This window comes from Scylla paramamosain, unplaced genomic scaffold (assembly GCF_035594125.1).
Source record: "Scylla paramamosain isolate STU-SP2022 unplaced genomic scaffold, ASM3559412v1 Contig146, whole genome shotgun sequence".
NCBI lineage: Eukaryota > Metazoa > Arthropoda > Malacostraca > Decapoda > Portunidae > Scylla > Scylla paramamosain.
Genome location: NW_026973811.1, coordinates 89,730 through 107,906, shown reverse-complemented (window position 1 = coordinate 107,906; position 18,177 = coordinate 89,730). Strand labels below are relative to the sequence as shown.

General features: G+C 40.9%; 2 protein-coding genes and 1 long non-coding RNA gene across 18 annotated transcripts in view; 1 reads left to right on the top strand and 2 right to left on the bottom strand.

Moving 5' to 3' along the window:
• LOC135099549 (Y+L amino acid transporter 2-like) overlaps positions 1–18,177 on the top strand; it is a 73,949-nt gene that overhangs the window by 14,493 nt on the left and 41,279 nt on the right. The gene's annotated exons all lie outside the window — the stretch shown is intronic.
• Positions 12,146–15,906, bottom strand: LOC135099554 (uncharacterized). Of its 2 annotated transcripts, none has more exons than XR_010268098.1 (5): positions 15,712–15,906; positions 14,286–14,412; positions 13,118–13,252; positions 12,734–12,912; positions 12,146–12,378 (listed from the first exon to the last, which is right to left on the bottom strand). It is a non-coding gene; the product is annotated as an uncharacterized LOC135099554 (long non-coding RNA). The 2 variants fall into 2 exon arrangements; XR_010268099.1 differs by having other exon boundaries at positions 12,855–12,912; positions 15,712–15,902.
• The window catches only part of LOC135099551 (RCC1 and BTB domain-containing protein 1-like), a 52,583-nt gene continuing 50,715 nt past the window's right edge, over positions 16,310–18,177 (bottom strand). For 11 of the 12 annotated variants that reach the window (XR_010268096.1, XR_010268092.1, XR_010268087.1 and 8 more), the window contains one exon: positions 16,310–17,809. The gene's annotated coding sequence lies outside the window, so the exon portion shown is untranslated. The remainder of the gene's footprint in view (positions 17,810–18,177) is intronic. The other variant, XR_010268095.1, reaches the window with a different exon arrangement.

Here is an 18,177-nt window from a genome sequence, read left to right as displayed (position 1 = left end):
TCCTAGCACTAACTACATGATTACTGCGTCCGTTCCACTCATCTACCACTATATTTGAGAACCAATTTTTTCCTATCTCCTTCCTAAACCTAATTTTTTTAAGCTTGAACCCGTTATTTCTTGTTCTACTCTGGTTACTGATCCTAAGAATTTTGCTTACATCTCCCTTGTTATAACCCTTATACCACTTTAAGACTTCTATCAGGTCCCCTCTTAACCTACGTCTCTCTAAAGAATGTAAATTTAACAGCTTCAACCTCGCCTCGTAAGGAATACTCCTCATCCCCTGTATCCTTTGTCATTCTCCTCTGTACTGATTCTAATAGACCTTTATCTTTCCTGTAATGTGGGGACCAGAACTGCACAGCGTAGTCTAGATGAGGTCTGACCAGCGCCAAGTATAACTTTAATATTACTTCCGGCCTTCTACTTTTAACACTCCTAAAAATTAATCCTAGTACCCTATTTGCCTTGTTTCTGGCTTCTATGCATTGTTTCCCTAGACGGAGTTCTGAGCTAACTATAACTCCTAAATCTTTCTCGTACCTTGTACCTACCAGAGTTTGGTTGTTTAATGTGTACCTATTGTGTGGGTTTTCTCTGCCTACGCTAAGCACTTTGCATTTATTGATATTAAATTGCATTTGCCATCTATCCGTCCATTCATTCATTCTAAGTCTGCCTGCAAGGCGATGGCATCCGATTCTGACCTAATTAATCTTTGTCATCCACAAATTTAATAACATCACTACTAATTCCACTGTCCAAGTCATTGATATATATTAGAAATAACAATGGCCCTAATACTGATCCCTGTGGCACCCCACTAATTACATGACCCCACTCGGATTTCGAGCCGTTTATTACCACTCTGTCTCCTGTTACCAAGCCATGACCCTATCCAGCCTAACACTTTCCCATCCAGTGTGCCCTAACCTTTCTCAGGAGCCTTTGATGGGGTACCTTGTCAAATGCTTTACTAGTCCTGATATAAGATATAACTATCACCATTATCTACTGCCTCGTACACCCTACTGTAAAAACTTAACAAGTTTGTCAGGCAAGACTTCCCCTTCGTGAAGCCATGCTGTGACGGATTTATCAAGTTATGTTTGTCTAAATGTTCCCTTATGTTCCTCGCTATTATTAACTCTTAACATTTTACCTACTCGTACAACTGAAGTTAAGCTGACAGGTCTGTAATTAGACGCTAAAGTTTTATCTCCCTTCTTAAAGATGGGTACTACATTAGCCTGCCTCCACATTACTGGTACCTCACCCGACTCGTGATTTCCTTAAGACAGAAACTAACGGCTCACTAATAATCTCTTTACATTCCTTAAGTACTCTGGGATATATTTCATCATGTCCTGGTGTCTTGAACTTTTTTTTTTTAGCCTATCTCCTGTTCCACTATCTCCCTAGTTATGGAAATATCTGTCAGCTTCTCATTCTCATCTGCTCTACACACCTGTTCACTATCTGGCATATCCTGAATGTTTTCCTGGGTGAAGACAGTTAAAAAATAACCATTCAAGTTTACTTATCTCCTCCCCAGAACTAACCAGCTCTCCATCTGCTGCCTTTAATGGACCTACAGTATCCTTATTCTTCGTCCTGTATATCAGATAAAATCCCTTGGGGTCCGTCTTCGCCTGGCTGGCTACCTTTAATTCATAATTGTCCTTCGCTTTCCTCGTTAACTTCCTGTTCTAATTCATTGTGTCCTTAAAACTTCTTCACCTGCCCTTAATCTCTTATATAAACTTCTTACGCCATATATAATGCTTTAACCTAGCAGCCATCCATTTAGCGTATTTTTTTTTTTTTTTTTATATTGTTCTATACGGGATATCTGCTGATCTGTATGAACTTTACGAAATATTTATACAATTCATCTACATTTACTTCACCTAATCCCCTCATCTCGTCCCCTACCATCCTCCACTCCCTCGGCTACTCGCCTCGACCTCACCTCTCTCATTTCAGCATGACCTGACATTCCAACATACACCTATCTCCCCCTTCCGGACACATCTGTAGCGGGACACAAGTCACCGCTCCTAGCACTCCGTTTTCTGTAATATTTTCACCCTTCCGTTTTCACTCTCTCTTCTGCACAGGCTTTTCTTTCATCCCTTCTATCCTCACCTCAGACCTTTACCTGCGTGACTGCTTCTTCCCTCAAGCAAGACTTAAAAAGTCCTCTACTGAGCACAACAGAGGACAAACCTAACCGATTGTTGAATGGAGGGAGTGGACCTTGTAAGGTGTGGTTTGATCCACAGGTCAATTAATCATCCCAAGGGGTTAATAACGTGTGACCTCGGTGGAAGGTCAGGCTAAGGCCCTAATGAAGTCATAATCCTGTCGTGCTAATCCTTCTTGAACTGTTTTTCACCCCCAAATTGGCACCTAAAACTTAATCCTGCCTAACAGGTATTACATTACTACATAAACGGTACACGCCAAGAAACCTATTAAAACAGGTGGGGATCACAAGCAACTTTTTTCCTGCTGTTCATACGAGGGATTTCCCAAAATAACAGAGCCCCCTGTCGAAGATATTTACATGGTTGTTAGTTCACATCAATACATTACGAATACATTACGACTTACCACACCTTGATGTATTATTACACATTACACACTACACTTGCGAAATGGTATTGCATTAACATAACATTAAACATTACGTACCGTTCAATTAAACGGTAAACTTACTTGCAAGTAGTCATTCTTTAGTACTTTTCCTGATATCGTGCTCGTTATCATGTATTACGAAATATTGTGGTCTTTCCTTTTTTTTTTTCTCGCTGCAATTACTATGCTACATATTTCCTTGATAATGCCGCCCTTCACGTTGCTGGCATCGTTCAACACCCACATTTAAAAAAAAAAAATGTACCATTTAATCACTATGCACAGGCAGACCCGCTAGAATTTGGCCAACAGCATTCCTAGAAGGGGAACTTCCACTTATCTGGGCAAATAATCAATTCATTACTTCTTTCTCTCTCTCCCTCGATTATCCATATGTCCGCCAGTCTTTGCCCCCATACATTAATTCTTTTATCCACTTTCCTTATTCCTCCTTCCCACTTCTCTAAGCCCGTCTCATCTATAACTTAAAAACAAAGAATATTACATGCCTAGCCATCTACATTTGTCTGGAATATTTTCTCTTCCTGTACCGTTTTCTTGTTCTCCGTAACTCTTGTTATGGTGGATCTCATTCTCAATTTTTATTCTCTAGCCACATTTTCCGTCCTTTATATTCTGTATTTTCTTTTCTTTGTATATTTGTTAATTTTGTGCTCGTAGGAACTCTACCTCCTACTCTCGTTAAGACTCGTTTTTTTTTTTTTTTTCTTAACCTCCCCCTCAAATTCTCTCTTCCCCGTGTCGTGGGTAAACTTTTATTTCCCCCCAGAATATAATATATATATATATATATATATATATATATATATATATATATATATATATATATATATATATATATATATATATATATATATATATATATATATATATATATATATATATAATCACACAAAACAAACAAGTACAATAATAAATATACAGCAACATTTTACAAACACCATCCAAACTCTAATGAATAATGGTGGTAGTGGTAGTAGTAGCAGTATAGTAATAGTAAAAATAAGTAAATAAAAAAAAAAATAAATAAAAACAATAAAAAAAAATACATAAATAAATACATAAACTCTACTGAATAATGGTGGTAGTGGTAGTAGTAGTAAAAATATATAAATAAATAAATCCTAATAATGAGGGATGCCACAGGCTACAGGGCCATGTAGCACTGTGGTTAGGATATAGTCATACTGGGTGGGTCTATACATTTTATAATAGGTGAAAAGTATAGGTGCAGATCATAATTATAAGAAGCAATAATAGTAACAGCAATTACAAATTATATAATAATAATAATAATAATAATAATAATAATAATAATAATAATAATAATAATAATAATAATGTTATAATAAATAGACTGAAATACACACAACTATAATACATCATAATAATAATAACAGGCCAGTGAAACCCATGCGAATACAACGGAACGGCGCTCGGGAATACAACGGAACGGCGCTCAGGAATACAACGGAACGGCGCTCAGGAATACAACGGAATGACGCTCGAGAATACAACGGAACGGCACTCAGGAATACAACGGAATGGCGCTTGGGAATACAACGGAACGACGCTCAGGAATACAACGGAACGGCGCTTGGGAATACAACGGAACGGCGCTCAGGAATACAACGGAACGGCGCTCGGGAATACAACGGAACGGCACTCGGGAATACAACGGAACGACGCTCAGGAATACAACGGAACGGCGCTCGGCAATACAACGGAACGGCACTCGGGAATACAACGGAACGACGCTCGGGAATATGACGACGGAACGGCGCTCAGGAATACAACAGCGGAACGGCGCTCGGGAATACAACAACGGAACGGCGCTCGGGAATACAACAACGGAACGGCGCTCAGGAATACAACAACGGAACGGCGCTCAGGAATACAACAACGGAACGGCGCTCAGGAATACAACAACGGAACGGCGCTCAGGAATACAACGGAACGGCGCTCAGGAATACAACAACGGAACGGCGCTCGGGAATACAACAACGGAACGGCGCTCGGGAATACAACAATGGAACGGCGCTCAGGAATACAACAACGGAACGGCACTCGGGAATACAACGGAACGGCGCTCAGGAATACAACAACGGAACGGCGCTCAGGAATACAACAACGGAACGGCGCTCAGGAATACAACAATGGAACGGCACTCGGGAATACAACAACGGAACGGCGCTCAGGAATACAACAACGGAACGGCACTCGGGAATACAACAACGGAACGGCGCTCAGGAATACAACAACGGAACGGCGCTCAGGAATACAACAACGGAACGGCGCTCAGGAATACAACAACGGAACGGCACTCAGGAATACAACAACGGAACGGCGCTCAGGAATACAACAACGGAACGGCGCTCAGGAATACAACAACGGAACGGCGCTCGGGAATACAACAACGGAACGGCACTCAGGAATACAACAACGGAACGGCGCTCGGGAATACAACAACGGAACGGCGCTCGGGAATACAACAACGGAACGGCACTCGGGAATACAACAATGGAACGGCGCTCAGGAATACAACAACGGAACGGCGCTCGGGAATACAACAACGGAACGGAGCTCAGGAATACAACAACGGAACGGCACTCGGGAATACAACAATGGAACGGCGCTCAGGAATACAACAACGGAACGGCGCTCGGGAATACAACAACGGAACGGCGCTCGGGAATACAACAACGGAACGGCACTCGGGAATACAACAATGGAACGGCGCTCAGGAATACAACAACGGAACGGCGCTCGGGAATACAACAACGGAACGGAGCTCAGGAATACAACGGAACGGCGCTCAGGAATACAACAACGGAACGGCACTCAGGAATACAACAACGGAACGGAGCTCAGGAATACAACGGAACGGCGCTCAGGAATACAATGGAATGACGCTCGGGAATACAACAACGGAACGGCGCTCAGGAATACAACAGAACGGCGCTCAGGAATACAATGGAATGACGCTCGGGAATACAACGAAACGGCGCTCGGGAATACAACAGAACGGCGCTCAGGAATACAACGGAATGGCGCTTGGGAATACAATGGAACGGCGCTCGGGAATACAACGGAATGATGCTCGGGAATACAATGGAACGGCGCTCGGGAATACAACGGAACGGGGCTCAGGAATACAACAGAACGACACTCGGGAATACAACGGAACGGCGCTCGGGAATACATTGGAACGGCGCTCGAAAATACAATTACAGAATAACACTCAGGAGTACAGAACAACAACAATAATAATAATAATAATAATAATAATAATAATAATAATAATAATAATAATAATAATAGCAACAACAACAACAATAATACAGGAGAATTTTCCCAGTTAACAACAGGATAAACAGTAAACATTAATCATTACTACTACTACTTCTACTATTACCACTACTGCAATGGAAAAAAATAAATAAAAAATAGATAAAAAAAAAAAATAAATAAATAAATAAATAAATAAATAAAAATAAAAAAAGGACCTGTCACATGTATGCTTGACAGATTCTTACACTTTCCCTTATTGACCAGCACCTCCTCATGTAATCCTTGACAAAATAACATGATAATGGTAACAACAACAACAACAACAACAACAACAACAACAACAACAACAACAACAACAACAACAACAACAACAACAACAACAGCACCAGCATAAAATAACAAATAATAATAATAATAATGAATAAACCAATATGATATCAATTACATGAACATTAAACACCATACTGCTTTTAGGGTTTAAATCTCTCTCTCTCTCTCTCTCTCTCTCTCATTCTGTGTGCATATTCAAAACTGTAGTAATATAATAGTAGTAGTAGTAGTAGTAGTAGTAGTAGTAGTAGTAGTAGTAGTAGTAGTAGTAGTAGTAGTAGTAGTAGTAGTAGTGGTAGTAGTAGTAGTAGTAGTAGCAGCAGTAGTAGTAGTAGCAGCAGTAGAAGCAGCAGCAGCAGCAGCAGCAGCAGCAGCAGCAGCAGCAGTAGTAATAGTAGTTAGTAGTAGTAGTAGTAGTAGTAGTAGTAGTAGTAGTAGTAGTAGTAGTAGCAGTAGCAGTAGTAGTATTAGTAGTAGTAGTAGTAGTAGTGGTAGTAGTAGTAGTAGCAGCAGTAGTAGTAATAGCAGTAGTAGTAATAGCAGTAGTAGAAACAGCAGCAGCAGCAGCAGCAGAAGCAGCAGTAGTAGTAGTAGTAGTAGTAGTAGTAGTCGTAGTAGTAGTAGTAGTAGTAGTAGTAGTAGTAGTAGTAGTAGTAGTAGTAGTAGTAGTAGTAGTAGTAGTAGAAGTAGTAGTAGTAGTAGTAGTAGCAGTAGCAGTAGTAGTAGTAGTAGTAGTAGTATTGCTGTTAATAATTGTACTAGCAGTAGTAGTAGTATTGCTGTTAATAATTGTACTAGTAGTAGTAGTAGCAGTAGTAGTAGTAGTAGTAGTAGTAGTAGTAGTAGTAGTAGTAGTAGTAGTAGTGTTGCTGTTAATAATTGTTGTAGTAGTAGTAGTAGTAGTAGTAGAAGTAGAAGTAGAAGAAGAAAAAGTAGTAGTAGTAGTAGTAGTAGTAGTAGTAGTAGTAGTAGTAGTAGTAGTAGTAGTAGTAGTAGTAGTAGTAGTAGTAGTAGTAGTAGTAGTAGTAGTAGCAGCAGGAGCAGCAGCAGCAGCTGTAATAGTGGCTTCCTTTTCTCTCATTATTATTAAAGCAAACCAAAATAAAAAATAATTTGACTTTAACTGAAAAGAATTTTTTGATCACTTAAAATAGACGCCACCATTTTTCTGACGCAATCTCGACACCCGGTACAAATGAAAAATCGGACTGAAATAGATCCTCTCCGAGATGAGAGTTCTCCCCGCAGTACAAAAAAGAAAAACGGGCTTGGGATGAGGGACAGCTTCTATCAAGTGGTCAAAAAATACATCACAGATTCAAATCTTGAATCTGTAATTGTTTTGTTTGAAAACAAGACAAATAAATCCTTGGCCACTGACTCCAGTTACCCTGTAACCCTGCGTGGATGTGCGCCAAACCATCTCTAGCTGAGTGCCATTTACTTGGGCATCACCAGTTGGTTATTTGGCAAGAACTCCAGCAGGTGTAACACAATCAGGCAGTAATCAAGAATAATTAGACTTTATCTGTAATTGTTTTGTTTGAAATCAAGACAAATAAATCCTTGGCCACTGACTACAGTTACCCTGTAACCCTGCGTGGATGTGCGCCAAACCATCTCTAGCTGAGTGCCATTTACTTGGGCATCACCAGTTGGTTATTTGGCAAGAATTCCAGCAGGTGTAACACAATCAGGCAGTAATCAAGAATAATTTGACTTTATCTAATTAACTTTAACTGCAAGGAATTTTTTGATCACTTAAAATAGACGCCACCATTTTTCTGACGCGATCTCGACACCCGGTACAAATGAAAAATCGGACTGAAATAGACCCTCTCCGAGGTGGGAGTTCTCCCCGCAGTACAAAAAAGAAAAACGGGCCTGGGATGAGGGACAGCTTCTATCAAGTGGTCAAAAAATACATCACACATTCAAATCTTGAATCTGTAATTGTTTTGTTTGAAAACAAGACTAATAAATCCTTGGCCACTGACTCCAGTTACCCTGTAACCCTGCGTGGATGTGCGCCAAACCATCTCTAGCTGAGTGCCATTTACTTGGGCATCACCAGTTGGTTATTTGGCAAGAACTCCAGCAGGTGTAACACAATCAGGCAGTAATCAAGAATAATTTGACTTTATCTAATTAACTTTAACTGCAAGGAATTTTTTGATCACTTAAAATAGACGCCACCATTTTTCTGACGCAATCTCGACACCCGGTACAAATGAAAAATCGGACTGAAATAGATCCTCTCCGAGGTGAGAGTTCTCCCCGCAGTACAAAAAAGAAAAACGGGCTTGGGATGAGGGACAGCTTCTATCAAGTGGTCAAAAAATACATCACAGATTCAAATCTTGAATCTGTAATTGTTTTGTTTGAAAACAAGACAAATAAATCCTTGGCCACTGACTCCAGTTACCCTGTAACCCTGCGTGGATGTGCGCCAAACCATCTCTAGCTGAGTGCCATTTACTTGGGCATCACCAGTTGGTTATTTGGCAAGAACTCCAGCAGGTGTAACACAATCAGGCAGTAATCAAGAATAATTAGACTTTATCTGTAATTGTTTTGTTTGAAATCAAGACAAATAAATCCTTGGCCACTGACTACAGTTACCCTGTAACCCTGCGTGGATGTGCGCCAAACCATCTCTAGCTGAGTGCCATTTACTTGGGCATCACCAGTTGGTTATTTGGCAAGAACTCCAGCAGGTGTAACACAATCAGGCAGTAATCAAGAATAATTTGACTTTATCTAATTAACTTTAACTGCAAGGAATTTTTTGATCACTTAAAATAGACGCCACCATTTTTCTGACGCGATCTCGACACCCGGTACAAATGAAAAATCGGACTGAAATAGACCCTCTCCGAGGTGGGAGTTCTCCCCGCAGTACAAAAAAGAAAAACGGGCTTGGGATGAGGGACAGCTTCTATCAAGTGGTCAAAAAATACATCACAAATTCAAATCTTGAATCTGTAATTGTTTTGTTTGAAAACAAGACAAATAAATCCTTGGCCACTGACTCCAGTTACCCTGTAACCCTGCGTGGATGTGCGCCAAACCATCTCTAGCTGAGTGCCATTTACTTGGGCATCACCAGTTGGTTATTTGGCAAGAACTCCAGCAGGTGTAACACAATCAGGCAGTAATCAAGAATAATTAGACTTTATCTGTAATTGTTTTGTTTGAAATCAAGACAAATAAATCCTTGGCCACTGACTACAGTTACCCTGTAACCCTGCGTGGATGTGCGCCAAACCATCTCTAGCTGAGTGCCATTTACTTGGGCATCACCAGTTGGTTATTTGGCAAGAACTCCAGCAGGTGTAACACAATCAGGCAGTAATCAAGAATAATTTGACTTTATCTAATTAACTTTAACTGCAAGGAATTTTTTGATCACTTAAAATAGACGCCACCATTTTTCTGACGCGATCTCGACACCCGGTACAAACGAAAAATCGGACTGAAATAGACCCTCTCCGAGGTGGGAGTTCTCCCCGCAGTACAAAAAAGAAAAACGGGCCTGGGATGAGGGACAGCTTCTATCAAGTGGTCAAAAAATACATCACACATTCAAATCTTGAATCTGTAATTGTTTTGTTTGAAAACAAGACAAATAAATCCTTGGCCACTGACTCCAGTTACCCTGTAACCCTGCGTGGATGTGCGCCAAACCATCTCTAGCTGAGTGCCATTTACTTGGGCATCACCAGTTGGTTATTTGGCAAGAACTCCAGCAGGTGTAACACAATCAGGCAGTAATCAAGAATAATTAGACTTTATCTGTAATTGTTTTGTTTGAAATCAAGACAAATAAATCCTTGGCCACTGACTACAGTTACCCTGTAACCCTGCGTGGATGTGCGCCAAACCATCTCTAGCTGAGTGCCATTTACTTGGGCATCACCAGTTGGTTATTTGGCAAGAACTCCAGCAGGTGTAACACAATCAGGCAGTAATCAAGAATAATTTGACTTTATCTAATTAACTTTAACTGCAAGGAATTTTTTGATCACTTAAAATAGACGCCACCATTTTTCTGACGCGATCTCGACACCCGGTACAAACGAAAAATCGGACTGAAATAGACCCTCTCCGAGGTGGGAGTTCTCCCCGCAGTACAAAAAAGAAAAACGGGCCTGGGATGAGGGACAGCTTCTATCAAGTGGTCAAAAAATACATCACAGATTCAAATCTTGAATCTGTAATTGTTTTGTTTGAAAACAAGACAAATAAATCCTTGGCCACTGACTCCAGTTACCCTGTAACCCTGCGTGGATGTGCGCCAAACCATCTCTAGCTGAGTGCCATTTACTTGGGCATCACCAGTTGGTTATTTGGCAAGAACTCCAGCAGGTGTAACACAATCAGGCAGTAATCAAGAATAATTAGACTTTATCTAATTAACTTTAACTGCAAGGAATTTTTTGATCACTTAAAATAGACGCCACCATTTTTCTGACGGGATCTCGACACCCGGTACAAACGAAAAATCGGACTGAAATAGACCCTCTCCGAGGTGAGAGTTCTCCCCGCAGCACAAAAAAGAAAAACACTACATGAAATTTGAAGCTAAATGGCTTGAGAGGAGGATGAGGATATATAAATAGGTTAAAAACACATGATAGACTGAAATATTCAAGTGGTGAAGAAAGACATTATGGAGGAGGAGGAGGAGGAGGAGGAGGAGGAGGAGGAGGGAGGAGGAGGAGGAGGAGGAGGAGGAGGAGGAGGAGGAGGAGGAGGAGGAGGAAGGAGGAGGAGAGAAGGAGAAGGAGAAGAGAAGAAGAAGAAGAAGAAGAAGAAGAAGGAAGAAGAAGAAGAAGAAGAAGAAGAAGAAGAAGAAGAGAAAGAAGAAAGAAGAAGAAGAAGAAGAAGAAGAAGAAGAAGAAGAAGAAGAGAGAGGAGGAGGGAGGAGGAGGAGGAGGAGGAGGGAGGAGGAGGAGGAGGAAGAGGAGGAGGGAGGAGGAGAAGAGGAGGAAGAGGAGAGAGGAGGAGGAGGAGGAGGAGGAGGAGGAGAGGAGGAGGAGGAGGAGGAGGAGGAGGAGGAGGAGAGGAGGAGGAGGAGGGAGAGAGAAGAGAAGAAGAAGAAGAAGAAGAAGAAGAAGAGAAGAAGAAGAAGAAGAAAGAAGAAGAAGAAGAAGAAGAAGAAGAAGAAGATAGAAGAAGAAGAAGAAGAAGAAGAAGAAGAAGAAGAGAGGGAGGAGGAGGAAGGAGGAGGAGGGAGGAGGAGGAGGAGGAGGAGGAGGAGGAGGAGGAGGAGGAGGAGGGGAGGAGAGGAGGAGGAGGAGGAGGAGGAGGAGGAGGAGAGAGGAGGAGGAGAGAGGAGGAGGAGGAGGAGGAGGAGAGGAGGAGGAGGAGAGGAGGAGGAGGAGAGAGGAGAAGGAGGAGAAGAGGAGGAGAGGGAGGAGGAGAGGAGGAGAGGAGGAGGAGGAGAGGAGGAGGAGGAGAGAAGAGAGAGGAGGAGGAGGAGAGGAGGAGAAGAGGAGGAGGAGGAGAAGAGGAGAAGAGGAAGAGGAGGAGAAGAGGAAGAGGAGGAGAAGAGGAGAGGAGGAGGAGGAGGAGAGGAGGAGGAGGAGGAGGAGGAGGAGGAGGAGGAGGAGGAGGAGGAGGAGGAGGAGGAGGAGGAGGAGGAGGAGGGCCTTATTCCCTTATTGACTTGCATCTCCTGATGTAATCCTTGACAAAACATCATAATGGCAATAGTAATGATGATGATGATGATGATGATGATGATTACAACAACAACAACAACAACAACAACAACAACAATAATAATAATTGGTAAACCAATAAGATAGCAAATAAATGAAACATTAAACACCATACTGGTTAAGGCTTAAATCTCTCTCTCTCTCTCTCTCTCTCTCTCTGTGTGCATACTTAAAATTGTAGTAGTAGTAGTGGTGGTGTTAATAGTAGTACTAGTAGTAGTAGTAGTAGTAGTAGTAGTAGTAGTAGTAGTAGTAGTAGTGGTGGTGGTGGTGGTGCTGCCTCTTCCTCTGCTCCCTCTCGCTTTGTAATGATTGAGTCCATTTTATTCATCTTCTCTTCCTCCTCCTTCTCTTCTTTTTTCTTCTCCTGAAATATCAAATAAAATATAGGAGGAGGAGGAGGAGGAGGCATATTTAACATATTTTCTACCTTATCCTTCTCTACTTAAATGAATATTCACACACACACACACACACACACACACACACACACACAAAGAGAGGAACATAGATGTGAAGATTATAAAAGTGAAAGATTTAATTATGGTAAGTCAAATTTTGAACAAATGAGGAGAAACTTTGGTGAAGCAGACAGGAGTACACTTATCACAACAACAATCAATATTTATGAAGAGGGAGTGACAAGATACGTACCAAAAGTAGGGACAAAGACAAGATATAAGAATGGTACTGTTAGTGTATGTAAAGCATTTATACCTCACCTCGTTATTCCTCAGTAATCATGAGTGAAATGTTCAACAGTTTTGTGCTTGCATGAAAACGCGTAACATGTGTAAAGTATCAGTAATCATTGCCATATTAAGAACCAAAGCCGATGCTCACTTCCTGGTAGTGTGGGTTAACCAGCTGGTCGCCTGCGGGCATCACTGACGGCCAAGTCCTGTTCAGACAAAGACAGGCAGGATGGTGACCAAGGTAAATACTTTAATTTTGTGGTAAAAACTGATTGTCACAGTGCCAAGTTGACTGCATGTATTGTTAATGAATAGTGTAATATGTTGAAAGTGTTTAATATCAGTGCATAACGTTATTTTGTAAGAAATTGAGACCGAGAACTTGTCCGCAGTTGTTACGGTCATGCCTACCTCATCAGTAAACGTGGAGAGAGAGAACTGCCCTTCCTGGACCCTCCGATGATGGGTGTGATCAGTAGAACACATCCCCTGAGAGCCAACTGGTGCCCATCCGGTGCAGCTTCAGGTATAACAGATGTGAACTAGCTAGGGAGGAGAGGGAAACACCATGGATTAGATGGCACAAGAAAAATATGCAGGAGCTTGGCAAAACTACACTACAAGAAATTAATTATATTTTTTTTATGTAGGAGGGACACTGGCCAAGGGCAACAAAAATCCTATAACAAAATAATGTCCAGTGAAATGGCAGTCCCATAAAAGGGTCAAAGCAGTGGTCAAAAATTGATGAATAAGTGTCTTGAAACCTCCCTCTTGAAGGAATTCAAGTCATAGGAAGGTGGAAATACAGAAGCAGGCAGGGAGTTCCAGAGTTTACCAGAGAAAGAAGAAGAAGAAGCAGATTGAAGGTGAAAGGTCAGATGTGTGAGGATCCAACTCAACTGGCAGAGATAATGATTCAAGAGTTTTCAATCAGTATTCACAAAAGAGGAAACATTTGTGTGGTAGAGTGAGATGAGTGAAGAAATGGCTCTGGGGGAAATCCAAGTGACTCAAGAGGATGTCCACAAACAGATGGAGGGACTAGACATTAGGAAGGCCCCTGGACCTGATGGAGTGTCAGGATGGATACTAAAAAAGTGCAATCAGCAGCTGACATGGGTAACATATATCATTGAGAGCTCTTTAATTGAAACTAGAGTCCCAATTGAATGGAAGAGAGTCATCATAGTGGCAATATACAAAAGTGGTAGTAAAGAGAAGCCCTTAAACTATAGACCTGTGTCTCTAACAAGTGTGGTGTGCAAAATGTGTGACTGGTGAAGGATAAATGGTTGCAGTACCTAGAAGGAAATGAAATAATGAAGCAACAATTTGGATTTACAAGAGGCAGATCGTGTTACAAACTAAGTGAGTTTTTATTCTAGTGCTCGTAGGAGAGACGTCACAAAGTATAGTTTCTCGTGTAGAAGTACCGATGTATGGAGTAGTCTGGATGAGATGATAAATGCATAAAGTCTACATGGATTTAAGGCTTAGTTAGATATTAAAAGATAAGGAGGACAGCATGAGCATAACTCTTTTCCCACAAAGCACAACTAAGTAGGTAAATACTTACTGAAGAACCTTGTAGTTTCTTGAGAGGTATAGGGCTGCCTCTTCCTCTGCTTCCTCTTCTTCTGTAATGATGGACTTCATTTCATTCATCTTCTCTTTCTCCTCCTCTTTTCTTCTTTTTTCTTCTCCTGAAAGATCAAATTAAATATAAGAGGAGGAGGAGGAGGAGGAGGAGGAGGAGGAGGAGGAGGAGGAGGAGGAGGAGGCAGGACAAGTTATGGGTTCAACTTAATATTGTTAAGGAAATATTAAAATAACAAAATAAGGAAAACTGCAATATAAAAATCACAAAATGACTTAGTTGGTATAGTTATATATATATATAAAAAAATAATAAATAAATAAATAAATAAATAAATAAATAAATAAATAAATAAAAGGCCAAAATTTGAAATAAGACTTACGTTAAGGAAATATTAAAATAACAAAATAAGGAAAACTGCAACATCAAAAATCACAAAATGACTTAGTTGGTATAGTTATATATATAAAAATAAATAAATAAATAAATAAATAAATAAATAAATAAATAAATAAAATAAATAAATAAATAAAAGGCCAAAATTTGAAATATAAGACTTACGTAGTGAAGATGAAAAATAAATAAGTGAAAAAATACAAGGCTAAAACACCACGAAATCAGTTGGTTAGAGTAGTGAAGATGAACACAAGAAAATAAGGGGAAATCCAAATAAATACGCAGTCAGTTGATGTAGCGAAGATAAAAAAAAAAAAAAAATAGGAAAATAAGGGAAACTGCAAGGCCACAGTATGAAATAAGCAGTTAGTTGATGTAGGGAAGATGAAAATAAGAAAAAAATAAATAAATGCAAGGCCGAAACACGAAATAAGGAGTTAGTTGGCGTAGTGTCGATATAAAATAAATAAGCGAAACTGACACCAAAACTCCACGAAATAACGGCTGGCATGTAGTGAAGATGCATTAAACTGACACCAAAAACTCCACGAAATAACGGCTGGCATGTAGTGAAGATGCATTAAACTGACACCAAAACTCCACGAAATAACGGCTGGCATGTAGTGAAGATGCATTAAACTGACACCAAAAACTCCACGAAATAACGGCTGGCATGTAGTGAAGATGCATTAACTCAATACGGGAAGCTGCGAGGTACAAACACGTATATAGTGGAGATGTAATAAAATCATAGTGAAGGTAACGGCAAGATGGCCTACGTCTCTTCAAATTTAACGACTCGAGCATCATGACCAAGCTGCAAAAACTCACGAGGCCTACACGTGACACTGATGGTGACCTAACATGACCTGACCTGACCTCCAGACCTACACATGGCAGTGGTGGAGGCCTGACATAACCAAAAGCTTGTGGCCAGCACCGGAAAGGAACGGTCACCAGCCACGCGTCCACGCACACACACACACACACATCACCATAATATACTTACTTTTCCCAGTTTTTTCTTCATATCACGGATTCTTGTGTTCTCCTGGGATCACAAACTATTTATCTGCACTCTTCTCTTGTACTGCGACAACAAACAGAGCAGAACAAAGGAAGAGAAAGGCAGCAAGGGAAGCGCACCCCCACTCGCGGCTAATTCTTGGCGGTAACTGCGCGTGGGTTGGCCTCCCTAAGCGAACTCTCCCGCCAAATCTTGCTAACGGGGGCCTCACGTGCACATACAAGGACTCCCACAAATATATTCAAACTAAATATATGGTAATACGCATATATAACATACAGTAATATTGGTTCTCATACTATTATTATTATTATTATTATTACTGTTGTTATTTTGAATGACGTTAGTTTTTTGGTTACATAATATTTAGAAAAGAAAACATTTTATGATTCCTTTTAATTATTGGTGAAAATATATATAAAAAAAAATACTTAATTTTTATAAGTATTGTTTTATTTGTTTTTCTTTATCAATATCATCATTATCATCCTCATTATAGGAGAAACAGACACACACACACCGTAAGCTCCCTACAAGACAGTCAACACAAAAATATGAGTGAAAAATGAAACTAGAGGAATATTAATCAACATTTTATTAAGGTAAGGTGAGTTTACACCCTGACAAGAGAGTTTGCACACTACAGCCTCTTAGACTATCACTGGAACCATGAAAACACCCTTGAAAACCCTAATAACTTCCACTACAGCATGTTAAATTTTAGAACCATAAAAACACCCTTGAAAACCGCAATAACTTCCACCACAGCCTCTTAAACTGTCACTGGAACCATGAAAACACCCTTGAAAACCCTAATAACTTCCACCACAGCCTCTTAAACTGTCACTGGAACCATGAAAAATAAAAGAACAAAAATAGATAATGATAGCCCAAAAGAAGGAACACGACAAAAAACCGCCCAAAACTAGCCCAAAAGAAGGAACACGTGACAAAAAACCGCCCAAAACTAGCCCAAAAACCACATAAATAGGCCAACATCAGCCCAACATCCTTCCTCCTTAACCTGGCTAATATAAACAGGCTGAGGGCGTGGCAGGGAGCTCAGTAGGCCTGCTGCATCACTAGCGGCAGCAGCATGGAGAGGCTGTCTACAATATAGCACACTTCTGCCCACATTACCCAGAATCCTGCAGAGAGAGAGAGAGAGAGAGAGAGAGAGAGAGAGAGAGAGAGAGAGAGAGAGAGAGAGACCCAAACAACACAGACAACACAACAAAATACACCCAAACACACCAACACACACCTCTACACCCCCAAACACCCCCAAAACATTGTCCCACACACCCAAACACACCTCTACACCCCCAAACACACCAAAAACACCCTTAAATATATCCATACACATCCAAACACCCCCAAAACACCCTCAAACACACCCAAACACATCCAAAACACACACAAAACACAGCCAAACATACCAAAACACCCAAAACACCCACAAACACATCCAAAACACCCCAAAACACACTAAAAACACACACAAAACACAGCTAAACATCCTAAAACACCCTAAAATACACCCAAAACACCCAAAAACACAGCCTCAGACTTCCAAACACACAAAACACACGCAAAAACACCCCAAAACACCCCCCAAACACACCAAAAACACACACAAAACACAGCAAAACACTCTAAAATACACCCAAAACACCCCAAAACACACCAAAAACACAGCTAAACATACCAAAACACCCAAAACACCCAAAAATACACCCAAAACACCCAAAAACACCCCAAAACACATCCAAAACACCTCAAAACACACCAAAAACACACACAAAACACAGCCAAACATACCAAAACACCCAAAAATACACCCAAAACACCCTTAAAACACCCAAAAACACCCCCAAAACACCTCAAAACACACCAAAAAACACACAAAACACAGCTAAACACTCTCGAACAACACAAACAAACCTATTGGTCACAACAGGTCCGAACGCCCTTGGAACAGCCCCTGGTGACCTCCGAATGCCAAACAGGGTACCCTTGTGAGAGGCCGTGCTGTGACAGGAGGCGAGGGCAGTGAGGCAGGGCACCATCAAAGAGGAACCTAAGAGAGGGGAGGGGGGGTGGTAAGCAGGGGGCTGGCAGGGGTGTTATGAAGTGTAAGGGGATAGACACACAGACAGACAAACAGGTAAGATACACAGGGTTTACTGAGGGTGTAGGGGAGAAACTGAGGATGTAGGGGACAAACAGGGTAGTTTAATAAGATGCAGAGGTCAGATAGGGTGTATTTATGGTGTAAGGGTGGATAGCAGGGGTGTACTGAGGTGTAGGACAGAGAGAGAGAAAGAGAGAAAGAGAGAGTAAAAGGTATCTCTTCAACCTACATTTAGATTGGTGTATACAAGCCTTACTTAATATATGTAGAGGTTTGTGAGCATATACCAGTATCTCTTATGGGTTTGTGTGTGT